The sequence below is a fragment of the Moschus berezovskii genome, chromosome Y, assembly GCF_049115385.1.
Source record: "Moschus berezovskii isolate FMDL1 chromosome Y, NW_MosBer_1.0, whole genome shotgun sequence".
NCBI lineage: Eukaryota > Metazoa > Chordata > Mammalia > Artiodactyla > Moschidae > Moschus > Moschus berezovskii.
The window spans coordinates 38385677-38400632 of NC_142489.1; positions in this window are offsets into that span (position 1 = coordinate 38385677).

The following is a 14956-nucleotide window of genomic DNA, read 5'->3' on the forward strand; positions in this document are numbered from 1 at the left end:
TGCGCGGTGCCATGACGAAGCGGGCAGCCTCATGGTGGAGAAATGGAGACGTGGGGCGGATTGGGGTGGGTGGGGCAGATCACCATTCAATACAGAGAAGCTCGAGGCAAAGTTGAAGGCTCTGACTTGACTGGAATGCTTTCTGCATTTGAATGAAGCTATCCGACGAGGCCCTGCACAGGGGAGGAACCCACAGACAATAGCCCCTGCCTGCCTGCCTGACTGCCTGCCTGCCAGCCTGCCAAGCTGCAGGTCTGCCTGCAAGGCTGAGGAGGCCCTCTGGCCGTGGAGGGGCCACGCTCCGACTCCTGCAACTCGATCCCTTCAAGAAAATTTCTGGGGTGACTCCTGTCCACGGAATCATGCAAATTGGCCTGTTTCTGAAAAAAGGCCCGAGTCACAGCTCTGGCAGATTCTCTGCATCTCTTGACACCTGGATTGACCTGCACCCTCCCATCCTGTCAGATCCTTTGGACACGCTTGAAGAGGTCTTTGGCCTCGGCCAGAAAAAAAGCCCCAAGATAAACAAATACGTTTTTTTCTGTTTTTGGGAGTGGGGCGAAAACGATGCATGGCCGTGGGTTGGAGAGAAACCTGCTCGTCTCACATGCCTGAAGGCAGGAAGTTCTCAGTGGGACAGAACCTGCCTTCACTTCTCAGGGGAACTGGGAGGGTCCCCTTGCCTCGCGCGCCCCCAACCCCTAGCCCCAGCTCCACACACACAAACACACACACACACACACACACACCGCCCCCGCCACCACTACAGACCCCCCCGCTGTCCGCCCCCCCCGCTCCCCCCCCAGTCGTCCCAACCTCACACACCCCTACCCCCAACCCCGGCCACCGAGGGGCGCCCGGGGAGAGGGATGGCTGTCTCAGCCCCGGTTCTGAAATGTCACTTGTGAAAGCACTCTAGGCCGAGATGCCAGATTGCTGTCCTGAAGCTTGGTGTCCTTCTCCATCAGCCATGCCCGAAAGGCACGGGAAATAATGGACAGCAGATAGCAAATGGACAGAAAACACAAAATGATCCTCCTGAACACAAAACGGCCATTTTTATGGATACACGTAGTGGTCGTTGGTATCCCCACTTGATGCATGAGTCGAGCAGCATTGGTAGGGATTCTTTTTCATGAATGACATCAATAAACATATTGTACGAAGTCAGTATCCTCATAGATATATACACATCGAGATACGGATGTATTCTACTTGAATGTACGGCTGACATAAGCATGGCTTGCCATGCAAAACCCCGAATCTGTGTCACCGTGAAATCCGTAGGGACGTTTCGCTGACAGTGATCCAGAAACCATCTTGGGACCTAGACAGGTATAGAGATCTGTGTCTGTCAAGATGGGAGAAGAGAACACAAGCGAGTTCACAGAGGTGAACTAGCGTCACGGTTCAGACGCGGGGCCGTGGGAATGTCTTGACGATCCTGCCCAGGTCCTGGATCCCCTCTTGACCTTTTTCGTGTCGCTCAGTGCACCGGGTTCTAAGGGCACATAGTCCTCGTTCTAAATCCATGCTCCGAGCACTGCTCTTCCCGCTTGTCGCTCCATTTCAAATCCTCGTCTTGTCACGTGTGCATGCCATGGCATCCCTGGCAGGTGGGATAAGGAGCAAGCACTGTGCCTGTGTTGGGGGAGAGCGTTTAGGGAAGGGACGCTCCGTTTCTTCCCTCCCCCAAGAATGAAGGCATCCTTCCTGTATTTTTCTACACTGCCTGTGCCGTCATCCACGTTCACGAACACCGAACGGCCACTGATGTGGATCCACGAAGAGATCGTCGATATCCCCACTGGATGCATGCATGGAATTCACACAGCCTCGATTTAGTTTAGCTTTGATCGGGTACCCTATCCGGAGAGATCACGTAGGTGGGTCAGAAAACAAACGCAGAAGGGAACCAAACCCGAACCCCACAGCCACGTCAAGGGAGTGCTGAACCAGTTGCACTCGCCCATCCTATGAGGTGGCCCAGATGGTGAAGGAGCGTTTGTTCTCACGTATGGATGTGGAGGTTTGAAGGGTCACTTGCCAGTGACGCAGATGCCACGCGAGTGGCCGGAGATGTTTCTCCATAGGATCTCTCGAGATGTCTCAGGGTGCCGGGTGCAGGGGCACCCCGGGAGGTCCGATCCACCGAAAGGTCTGGCGTGCAGGGCAGGCACAGAACGTTTCCTTGCAGGGCCGAGCGAGCAGAATTCAGGGGTGCATTCCTCCAAGCCCCACACTTCTTGAAAGGGGTTCCACGTAGCATTCTGTAAGGCCAGGCGATGGAGGGATAGGGCACGTGGTTGCAAACTTCTGGCTGTAGGAATTCGCTGTCTTTGGCGACTGCTCACCACGTAGGTCAGGGATGGATACACACAAAGATTGGTTTCTTTTGGACTATGAGCCCACCTCTGTTCGTGTGTGTGTGTGAGAGAGAGAGAGACAGACAGAGAGAGGCCTTTGTGGGTCTAAAGCAAGAAGCACTGAAGACTTTCTTTAACTCAAATATTTCCCTTCATTTCAGTCATGATGGTCCCATGATTTGGAGGACGACATTGAATGTTGCAGGGTAGATGATTTTAGAAGGCTGTGAAGGGGCTTCGCTGCCTGGTGGTCCAGTGGTTAAGAATCCACCTGCCGATGAGGCACGGGACAGGGTGTTTTAGATCGATCCCTGATCCGGGAAGATGCCCCTGGGCTCCGGGCAGGTTCAAGACAAACCTACAGAACGGACCATGCCAGGCGTGAAGGCGAGGGCAGACGGGGGACTCTGGGCGAGGAGGACTGACACGGACTGGCACTGCCGTCTCCGTCCGTGTGGGTGGGTAGGTAGGTGGTGGCCAGCACGCTCCTCTGGGGCAGGATGTTCCTAGGACCGTTGGGAGCACGCGGGAGGAGCAACGGAGCGAAGGGAACTCTCTGTCCTCTCTGCTCCATTTTGCCCCCGGAACCCTCATCTGCCCAAAGAGGGGCTTCATCCTATGGAAAGACGAACCCACACGTGAGTGCACCTCCTTTCTGGTTCACTTGAAATCTGAAAGCGTGACGGTCAGATTCACACAACTCTCTGGATCTCTGTTCTGCCTGAGATCCCGGCCTACGACTCAGTGGAAGAACACACGGAGCCGGATGAGATCTCCCTCTGCACGGCGGCTCCAGTGTGCGCACATGTCGATGGCAACGGCCTGTGGACATCGCACCGAGAGCCTAACCCCGGTGTTTCAGATGCCTGTGCCCACAGTGTGTGAACGGTTCTAAGTTCGGGAAGCCCAAACCTTGACACGGATTGTTCTATCTGCAGGGCCTCTGCAGAGAGAACGAACGTGCCGGGTTTCATTACCGATCGATCCCCTCTTCGGAGCCAGCCTGCTGCCTGATCTGTTTTACAGACCACAGGCACACACTGCCTCTGGGGAGTTGTGTTCCTCCTCCTCCTATCTGCCCCCACCCATCACCCCACGTGCACGCTGCTTCCCCAGCCCGCCTGGCCCCGGCCCATCCAGGTCTCCCCTACCCGTGGAAAAGCCCAGGAAAAAAGGGTCCCAGAACGACGCCGCCGAGAAACAGCGGAAGTCCACTCAGATGCGGTGAGGAGACACCTGAGCAAACCTGGGCCGACACTGCCACCGTGTGGGGTGGTGAGAGGCCAGTTTGAGGAGCGCTCCAGAGTTCAGAGGAGGCGGAAAAGGAGCAGGAGGGAGAGAGGGAGGCGGGGGGTGGGGGTGGGTTGGGGGAGATGTGGGGGGCAGCCCGATGCTGTCTCAGGGCGCTGACGTGGGAGAAAACGTTCCCCTTCGGAAGGTTGCTCCGAAGAGAGAGTTCCGGTGGGCGGGACCTTGAGAGCACAAAGGGCTTCGTTGTGGAGGCTGATTTTAAAGCTGGGAGTGGGAACCATTCATACGTAGGAAAGACACCAGGCTGAGAAGGCAAGACAGATTCTCTGCAAAAGGGATTCGGATGCCTTTCTGTCAAGGTTTTCCGTAATCAGACTACCATGGAAATCCATCCATCCATCCATCCGTCGCTCCGTCCATCCAGCATCCTTTCGCTCCTTTTCTGTTCTCTACATGTTTAAGGGCGAGTGAGTGAGTCTGTGAGGTTTGAAAGGATTTTTTAATGTCTCGGGACCATGGTACTTTTCAGTCGTGGATGAACATGAACGTGACGGCTTCTTTGGTCAGCTTCAGCTTTCAGGGTTATCCTGATCTCCCCCGTCAAGTGAGGCCTGTGTGTCGCTGTGTGCTGGAGGACACCGTGCTCTCCACAACTTAATCTTGGACTGAACAAAACCACCGTTGGGTGTGTGTTCCTTAGCTTCATTTCCTTTCCCTATGGCACTCACCTGACCGTCCTGTCCACTCTTTGGATCCTTTATCTCCCCCTCCCCCTCAAGGCAATCGGGCCTTTACTTTCTCCTCATTCTCACCCCAGTTTCTCTTCCCCCCTGCTACCCCAAGACAAGTCCCACTCATCTCAAATTGACGTCTAACTGACTGACAACGTTTTCTTTGGCCTGCCTGCCTGCCTTCTTTCTTTCCCTTTTTTTTTCATGTTTATTTTTTGTTCCCCCATGAATGTTCAGCTGTACAGGCGACTGCTTAGTGTAGTGCATGACACGGCGATCCCCAGGATACCTCTAGTTCGTGATGGCCCGTCACCGCTTGGTGTCCCAGCAAATGACCTTCGCTGTCATGACGTGCCCGTGACTCATTCGTCTCGTAAGTGGACGGTTGCGCCTCTTCGTCTGTCTCCCTCACCACTGGCACTCACGCATTCTCTCCCCCACCCCACTCCCACCAACGTCCCCTCCCGCCCCCACCCACGTCCCTCCTCTGGCCACCACCCGTGTGTTCCTTTGTGGTATCTGTGAGCCTGCTTCTGTTTTGGTCTGTTCTGTCCACAGTGTAGCGTTTGGTAGATTCTGCATGGAAACGACGGATCTGAGGTATTTCATTTAGCAGCATAGCCTCTGAAGGTCTCTCCAAGTTCCTGCAGACTGTGAGATTTCATTCCCTTCTGGTGGTTGAGTCCCATTCCTGTGTGGGGCTGGGGTGGGGTGGGGGTGGGGGTGTCTGCTTGCGCGTGCGCACTGTGCGCGCGAATGCATAGATACAGGCGTAGGCACACAGACAGAGAGTTCCATCATTATGTGTGTACGGATGTCTACCTAGGTATAGGTGTGGATCCCACACATACACACGTATGTGTTTATGTTGGGTTGGGTCGAATGGGGAATCTTTGGTGGAGTGTTCCGAAGGATCACAGGACTCTTTTCCCTGGTGCTGTGGTTTCTCTCTGTGTGAGGGGCCAGGTGATGAGAGCTGATATCTCTGAGTCCACCCACATATGAGCGTGTGTATTCATGCCTGTGTCTATCCGTATACGTATGTGTATATATGCGTCTGTATATGGATATACACCCAAGCGTACACACCCACTATAAACGCCTAGGCATACACGTGCACACACAGACACATGCGTGTACGTGAGCATGCCCTTCTTTCGTATTTGTTTATACGCATGTGTGCATGCATATTTAGACGCGTATATGCGTGCGTATACATATGTTCACGCGTATATGCACATGTTTATGCGTTCTCTCTCTCTCCCTCTCGCTCTGTCTCTCGCTCGCTCTCTCTCTCTCTCTGACTTTTAAGGTGCCAGAGCAGTTCTACGACTTGACTTTCCTGCCTGCCCGGTGGTTTTGTTTCCTATCGTTTCTTTTCGACTTCCAAAAGGTATTTATTCATTTAATTGGCTGTTGTCATGGAACCCGGGGTTTATTTAGTGGATCCCTATAGGCTCGGTCCTCCTCACCACCACGCCCCTCCCCTCCCCTCCGTCCCCCAACCCCCGCAGCTCTGGCACCCTCGACCCTCCTTTCCGGTGTTCTGGCCAGCTATTTTGAAATCCATGTTCTCTTGACCTCAAGTGAACTTTCGCCACCCACCCGCGCATGCTTGTGTTTGTCATCTTTGGACTTTGTCAGGGTCTCTACCCAGGTTGAGTTTTGTTTTTCTCTTGTTGGGGGTCCGAGTGTCTCCTCCCTTTCCTTTCTTGCTCCCGGGATTGCGTGTCTGTGTCTGTGTCTGCTCTAGAAAGTCTTGGTTTGGTCTCTGAGGTTCGCTTGCCTGGTTTCGCTTTGCCGGTCGGTTCGGTCCCTCCCTCCCACTTTCGGGGAGGCGGGCCGGGGCAGCCCGGGATGTCACTGGTGCCCCTCTCTCTGCCGACCCCGCCCCGAGACCCCGCCGCCTGCGTCTCCGTGGAATGTCCCCCCAGCACCCTGGTATGGGGTGGGGTAGCGCGTCTCCTTTGGGGCAGCCTCCTGAGGAGATATTTCCCAGCTCGTCTCCCTTCTTCTGCGGCCAGGGTGGAGTCGCATCGCGTCGCTCGGCGGCTGAGGCTTCGGGGCCGAGCTTGGGCGTTTGGGCGGCCGGCGCTGTGGCGTCCTCGGCGTCCGGCGACAGCGACCCGTCCTCGGGACGTGCGAGCCGGTTGTCGGGAGCCACCTGGCGTCCGCTTTTATATTTTCCCTCCCCTCCGGAGCTTCGGCGCGGCCTTCAGGGGAATTGTGACTCACCCCCGAACTCGAGGCAGAGCTCTCAGAGGCCGGCTACGCTGGCGGCCACAGTCCCCGTGGCGCCGAGGCGTAGGGACGTCCTGATGTCACCCGAGATTGGTACTCTAGGCTTCTGAGGAGGGTGACCTGTCGCGGAGCTGCGGATCCGGGCTCTGGGGCGGCCTGACTGGGTCGACCAGCATCTCCCCGTGCCCCTCTGGCCTCAAGGACGGACCAGCCGGACCCTAGCTGGGCCGGGCCCCTGCGGTGGGCAGGGAGAGGGTCTTCCCTGCCCAGAGCGCCTGCACTACGACTCGGCGGTCCGGCCTCCTCCTGGGCCACCCTCAGGAGCATTCGCTTCGCCCTAGGCCCCGCTCCGGAGGTGGGGACCCGCCCGCCGGAGTCGTGAGAGGTTCCCCGGAGAGGCCGCCGGGCGCGGGCGCCTGTGCGGTCTACCTCTCCACCACCACCCTCACCCGAGGCGTCTCCCGGCACCCATGCTTTTTCTTTGTCAAAGTCCCGATAGGTCCACAGACGTGGATGGACCAGACCCTGCTTCCGCGGGTGGCCGGGGAGGGAGCGCTCGACCCTTCAGCTTGCCCTCGTTGGTCTCGGTCTTCGCCCCGACTTTTTCTCACCCCGCCCCAACTCCCTGAATCCCGGTCAGGAGGTGGGGACTGGCTCCAGCCGTCCTGGGTGCCTTGTCTAGGACGGTCTGGGCCCCGGGCGCGGTCCCTGGTCGGGGCCCGCTCGTCTCGTTGGGGGCGCCTCGCCATCGGTTCTTTTGTCTTTTTGCCTATCGAAGCCAAATCCCCGTTCGGAGACACGGACGTACTGGTAGACCTACCTGTGTGGGTGAAGCGGGGAGGGCGTCTCCCCAGTCAGCTCTCTCTCCTAGGGCGTCGGCGCCCCCAATTTGCCACCATGCGCCCCCCTCCCCGAACTCCTCCACCCCGGTCGACCAGATGTCCCCCAGCCCAGAGCGCCGGGTCTGGTGTTGACGGGATAATGCTGGGGACAGGTGGCAGGGTCAAGGTCCCGGGGCCCCTTCCTGCGGGTGGTAGGTGGGCCCCGCTGTCGCCTGCTGTCATTTTGTCACGCTTAATGGGCTTTTTTTACGACCAGGTTAGTGCTGACACGCTCGTCTCTGTTTGGTGTCTGCCACTGAGGACTTTGGGTCTCTGGATGCACGTGGGGCTCTGGGCCGTTTGGGCCGCCGGCTGGCGCCCGATTCGGCCCTTGCCGCTGTAGCCCCCTTGCTGGGCCTGTGTGCCGGCTCCGGCTCCTAGGTTGCGTGCCTGGCTGACCCAACGTGGTGGTGCCACCTCCAGTCTCTGGGCGACCCGAGGGCGGCGGGGTGAGGTGGCATTGGGTCTTCTACCCTGTGCGCTTCCCCGCTGCAGGCACCTGGTGGTGGCTGGGACGACCCCTGCCCCGTAGGCTCCGTGCCACGCGTCAGGTGTTCTCCTCCTGGGGAGGTCGTTGGCCGCTCTCGCCTGAGGCGAGGTGGGGAAGGGGAGTTGGCCGCTGAGGCTGAAAGGGGGCCCCTCTGATGACGGTCCTCATCGTGCCTGCCCCCGCTCCGCTTTGTTCACCTGGGATCGATGTGGTGTGGCCGTTTTCTCCCGGGACGAGCCTTAGCCATGGCGGACGAGGGACGGGCGTTCCCAGTGGACGTGCCCGCTCTTCTCGGTCTGTCCGTGGGACCCCTCGCCTGTCTTTCCCCTCTTCCTGCCCATCGGGGAGGGTGAGGAAGGCAGGGGTTGGGTGCAGTCTCCGGCCCTGACCTTCTGTCTCCTGTCCCCCCCTGCTGCCTCGGGGTGTCAGTCGGGGGCCCGTTGGTCTTCTTGACACAGCAGATGCCCTCGCTTCGCCTCCCCTGCAGTGGGGAGGGCTGTCCCGCTGCCATGCTCACGTGCCCCGATGGGTTTGTGCCCTCGGTGGTGCCCCTGGAGCGCTCTAGGTTGTCCCTCAGGGGCCTGAGGCCGAGCGTTGGTGTCGTTTCTCTTAACCCGGTGTCCTCATCGGGTCCCCGCCGCGGTGGCGAGTGTGTCCCGTGAGTTGGCTCTCTTTGGGGGGGGGTCTAGACGGGAAGAAAGGGGGCGTCCCTGTTCTCTCTCGTCGTGGAGGCTGACCGAGGAGGGACATTGCAGGGGGCGGGGCGCGGGCTCCGCTCCGGCCCTGACCGTGCACAAGCCTCCCGTGTGGGTCGTCAGCTTGCCTGTACCGCAGAGCCCTCCCGCCCAGCTGAGGGCTTTGGTGGCTCGTGGAGCGCCTCCGCGGGCTTGAAGGGAGACGCTCGGATGAGGGGAGGCACGCCCTCAGTGAGAAAGCCTTCTCTAGCGATCCAAGAGGGAACCTTGTGGTATCGGACCCCCCATCTGCTGCCCCTCCCGAGTGTGCAGTGGGGCCACCGTGGCGACTGCCAGAGCACGTGGGTGCGGAACCGCCCCCGTGTGTGGGTGGCGGTGGGATCCCGTGCTGGTTTTCCTGGTGGCCCGGCCGCGTTCCCTGTGTTTTCTGGTCTCTGGGTGGCACCCGCGCCCCTGTCCTTCGGCCTCCGCCGTGTGTGCTTGCTGGGCCCTCCCCGCCGCTGCCGGTCTTCCCTCCTAGTCCGGCGCTCGCCACCGCCTGCCCTCCCTTTCCTTGTCTGGGACGGAGCCAACCTCGCCTCACGTGGGTGCGTCCGTTGGCCGGTGTGGTTCCCGGGCGGAGCAGTGCCCTCGGATCCATGCGAAAGGGGGGCGGGGAGCCCTGGCGCACAAGCATGCAGGGTTGCGTGCGCGAGTCCCTTCCCTTTGTCCCTGCCGGTGGGGAGAGGGGGGATGGCACGTGGGCATCTGTGGAGCCCTTGGGCTGTCCCTTTCTCCTTCGGCGGTGCCGGTGGACCAGCCGTCTCGCCGCACTTGGTCTCTCGGTGCTGCTCACGTCCAGTCGACCAGCTGCTCCGCCACCGTCGGCCTCACTGTTGAAAGATCGGCAGGTCGACCAGCGGGCCCCACCGCCCTGGGCCTAGCTGGGCAAGACCGGCAGGTCGCCCAGCCGGCCCTGCCGCCCTCGGCCTCCCGGTGTAGCACCCGTCAGGTCGACCAGCGGGCCGCACCACACTTGGCCTTTTGGTGCTTCACCTGGCCGGTCGACCAGCCGCCCCGCCGCTCTCGGGCTATCTGTGCAAGACCAGCTGGAGGAGCACCCGGCCCTGCCGCCCTCGGCCTCCCGGTGCAGCGCCTGTCCGGTCGACCAGCGGGCCCCACCGCACTCGTTCTTGCTGGGCAAGACCGTCAGGTCGACCAGAGGACCCCAACGCACTTAGCCTCTGGGTGCTGCAACCGCCGGTCGACCAGCTGCCCTGCCGCCCTCGGGCTAGCTGTGAAAGAACGGCAGGTGGAGCACCCGGCCCCGCCGCCCTCGGCTTCCCGGTGTAGCGCCCGTCCGGTCGACTAACGGGCCCCGCCGCCATCGGCCTCTTGGTGCTGCGCCCTGCCAGTCGACCAGTCGCACCGCCACCCTCGGCCTCACTGTGCAAAGAACGGCAGTTCGACCAGCGGGCCCCACCGCCCTCGGATTCTCGGTGCTGCGCCCGGCCAGACGACCAGTCGCCCCGCCGCCCTCGGCCAGCTATGCAAGTCCGGCAGGCCGCCCAGCCGGACCCTCCGTACTCGCCCTCCCTTTGCAGCACCCGTTCGGTAGACCAGCGGGCCCCACCGCACTCAGACTCCCAGTTCAGCGATGGGGCCCACTGGTCGACCTGCCAGACTTGCACAGCGAGGCCGAGGGCGGCGGGTTCTCACGTCAGCTTGACTTCTGTAGTCGTGTGTGCCTCAGCGGGCCCACCCACCAGATCCACCCACTCTTTAACGTTTCCTTTTTCTTGTTCAGATGTGTCGAGGTTCTTCCTTGCAGTTATGTGTGTGATGAGTACATGCTTCTGCTTTTCATTGCGTGGCCACAATACGAGTGCGTATTGCCAACCTTGAGGCCTGTTTATTCGTGCCACTGATGAAGGGTGCTTTTGCTGACAGCCATCGTCGCGGGTCACCCGAGGTGTTTCTCCTGGAACGGCCAAAGTGTGGTGACAGGGACGGGGATGATGGCGAGTTATTTCTTCGGGGCGTGTTCTCGTGCAGCATGACGTTGGCCTGCGGTCGCCCTCGGATGTGTGTGCATTCCGCTGCCCCCACCCGGGTAGGGCTTGAAGAATCCTTTCCATCCCCTCCCGTTCATACGTCCGTCGTACCTCACCCAGGGACGTTGTCCTGTCCTCGTCGTGACTGAGCAGAGAAACTGCGCCCTAGGAGGAGCCCCGTCTGGCAAAGAACGCGTCGCCCCCAAAGATCCTAGGCTGCGGCCGTCTCTCTGGACAGCGTGCTGGGTGTCAGGCCCCACCTGCCGGTCGGTCGCTTTTTCAGATGGTCCTGCGGAGGAGGGGGCGGGGGGACCTCGGATGGAGCAGGCCGGGCCGGGTAACTCTGGAATGCCCTGGGGCTGTGGAACGAGGCTGTGTGGGAGGGGCCCGTTGGGCCAGAGGTCAAGAGGGAGGGCGTGGCGTTGGGGGATGGGTAGCCACTTCGGCTTTTTGGTTTGGATTGGAAATGTCATTTTGGAATGTTGACTTCCATCTCTTTGGCCTCGTCCCTGGGCATGCGGGGGGAGAATCGTCCTTCTCCCGCCAAGGATTCCAAACAAAGCCACGACAGATCACGTGCATCCACTCGCTCCAGTCAGGTTCAGGGGCAGGATGCAAGGAACGAAGGTCGCCTGGTTGACAGGATGGGGCGTGCCACTGCCCACCCCCCATGATATCAGGGGAGTGGTCTGGATCAAGAAGGTGATTGAATGAGCTCAGAAAACACAAGCAAATGATGCAGAACACCCATGCATATACACGTTGTCCTTTGACTGACTGTGTCTCTCTGTCTCTGCCCGCTCCCCCTCACACCCCCACACACCACAGGCATACTGCACACAACCCCCGCCCCCCCCACACACAACACACACGGCCCTGCACACCGGCCACACGCCACCGCCACAACCCACCGCCCACACACAAACTGCGTTGTGGTGTGAGTGGGAGGTATGTTGTTTACAGGTGGGCGGGTGGGGGCACGCGGATGGGTGTTTGTAAGTGTGGCTGTGGCTGCGCTGGTGGGGCGGGGTCAGGGCGGGTGGGGGCGTGGCGTGGTGTGGCGTGGAGGGCGGGGCTCCGGTCGGGTTGGGTCGGGTCGGGTTGGGTCGGGTGGGGGCGGAGACAGAGACACAGCCAGGGAATGGACAACGCCCTCCTACACACAAACACACACACGGCCCCATACACCACCCACGCAGCACCTGCGTGTGCCACAGTCACGACACACACAAACACCGTGTGTGGCCCTTTCCCTCTCTTTCTCCTTCCTCTCCTCATCATCCCTCTGCCCTCGCTCCCCTCCCTCCACCTTCACCGGACAGGGTGCCTTTCAGATGAGTCTGCCTGTTGTGAATACATCCTCCGTTGACCTGAAGATTTCTATCTACATTCTGAACTGTCGCGCCTGTAACCTGGGGCGGGCGTGCGTGCGTGGGGTGGTCAGACATCCTTGATATACTCTAGGCATATAGCTTTCTCTGTGGAAGGTGGAAGGAAGAATTCCTTCCGTCCCTCGTTGCAAGAAAGCAAACCGACTACAACTAAAAGCAACGGTGTTTGCCACTTGGGGCATACCTTCCACAGTCTCTACTGATTGACACGCCACCCACTTCACCGAGCAAATCCTAGGAGCCTTCCACAAAGCTCTTGCAAAATTCTTCAGAACTGTCAGTCTTCCCGTCACCCGCCATCATCGAGTTAGGTGTAGAGAACCGATGGCAAAACTGGAGGAATGGCTTCTTCCATGGGGTTGGATGAACTGAAGAGGAGAATGCTTAAGTGGATGCTTGACTTTTGTCGAAAAGAGGATTGGGGGCGTGACGGTCCACTCAGGAGTTCGGGTTGAACATGGACACGTAAACTGTACATCAAAACAATCAACAAGCGCCTTCCGATGCCAGCCCAGGAAAACAGACTTATGACCTTGCATGAACCTCCTCTAAAGGAAAAGAATCTGAAAACCTGAAACGAACACGACTTTGCAAACCCACTCTAGACTTCATTTCTGCCATAACGGTGGTGTCATGTGCATATCTGAGGTGATCGATATTTCTACCGGCAACCTTGATTCCCGCTTGTGCTTGCCCTAGACCCGCGTATCGCATGATGTTTACTCAGCATATAAGTTAAATAATCAGGGTGACAATATACAGCCCTGATGGACTCATTTCCCTGTTTGGAACCAGCCTGTGGTATTCCATGCCTAATTCTAACTGTGACTTCCTAACTTGCAGAACTACAGATGTCTCCTTTTTTTTTTTTTTTTTATTTTAATTCCCTAACCTGAGTGAAAAGCGAGAGAGACTGAGAGAAGATGGAGGGGCAGGCGGGTAGGTAAAATGACATACAATCATAAAAGGACCTACCGTTCAAATCTGTTGCGCTCCAGATACAGAGAGGAAACAAAGGACAGGAAGGACACAGCGTTTCACATGTGGGTTTTGACAGATGGACACATCTGTCCCTCTGTCACTGCATACCACACCCCTGTCAGCAGAATTGAATCGTTTCTCTTTTTCTGTCTACCTGGTCCTTTCAAACTTCAGAAACTCTCAGGGAGGATTCTTTTTTTCTTTCTTCCACATTTTTCAAAAGAATTTATTAAGAAACGGGGTGGGGGGGAAGATTTAAAGTGCACAATCAAAGGAATGAAAGAATTTACCGGATAGTTTCTTCAGGACCGTGGCAATTGAGAAACATTTGCTGGGCCGACACCAAGCGGCACATAGGCCCCAATGCCATTTTCAATCCTATTTCTATTGGCTGCTAACCCAAACAGCTCGAAACTTCCTCCGAAGAGAAGTCAGATTGCCTTCCGAAACCCCTCCCCAAACTGCCTTTACAGCCGTCCCTGCCTGGCCCCAGATTCCTACCCAGGCTTTGGGTGCGGTCAGCCAGACCCTGCTGAGCCTTCTCCACTCTTTCAGTCACTCTACATCTATTTCTGTTGGGCTGGCTTGATCTGCTGCCTTTGGTCAAGTTCCTGTTAGGGTCCAGAGTTGCCCTTCCCTCCAAGGAACAGAGGACACTCACGATAATGCAGGAAACACGGCGAGGTTTATTTCTAGCTAGCTGGGGTCCAAGCTTCTGCCCGACGCAGCGGGTTTCAACAAGGACCCCGAGCACTCTAAGCCAAGGGTTTGTATAGCATTTTTAAACCACAGTAGTTTCAAAGCATCCACACATAGTCATCTTTTTCAGTTCAGTTCAGTGGCTCAGTCCTGTCTGACTCTCCGCGACCCCATGAATCACAGCACGCCAGGCCTCCCTGTCCATCACCAACTCCCGGAGTTCACTCAAACTCATGTCCACAGAGTCGGTGACGCCATCCAGCCATCTCATTCTCTGTCGTCCCCTTCTCCTCCCGCCCCTAACTTTTGCCAGCATCAGAGTCTTTTCCAGTGAGTCAGCTCATCGCATGAGCTGGCCAAAATATTGCCATTTCAGCTTTAGCATCAGACCTTCCGATGAACACTCAGGACTGATCTCCTTTAGAATGGACTGCTTGGATCTCCTTGCAGTCCAAGGGACTCTCAAGAGTCTTCTCCAACACCACAGTTCAAAAGCATCCATTCTACGGCGATCAGCTTTCTTCACAGTTCAACTCTCACATCCATACATGACCACGGGGAAAACCATAGCCTAGGTCGGTAGGTGCCCAGTATGCTACTGGAGATCACTGGGGAAATAACTCTAGAAGGAATAAAGGGATGGAACAAAAGCAAAACCAATACCCCGTTGTGGATGTGACCGTTGATAGAAGCAAGGTCCGGTGCTGTAAAGAGCAAGATTGCATAGGAACCTGGAATGTTAGGTCCATGAATCAAGGCAAACTGGAAGTGGTCAAATAAGTGATGGCAAAAGTGAACATAGACATTCTAGAAATCAGTGAATTAAAGTGGACTGGAATGGGTGAATTTAACTCAGATGACCATTATATCTACTCCTGTGGGCAGGGATCCCTTAGAAGAAGTGGAGTAACCATCATGGTCAACGAGACAGTCCGAAATGCAGTCCTTGGATGCAATCTTAAAAGCGACAGCATGATTTCTGTTCGTTTCCAAGGCAAAGAATTCGATATTACAGCCATCCAGGCCTATGCCCCAACCAGTAACGCTGAAGAAGCCGAAGTCGAACGGTTCTATGAAGACCTACAAGACCTTTTAGAACGAACACCCAAAAAAGATGTCCTTTTCATTCTAAGGGACTGGAAGGCAAAAGTAGGAAGTCAAGAAACATCTGGAGTAACAGGCAAATGTGGCCTTGGA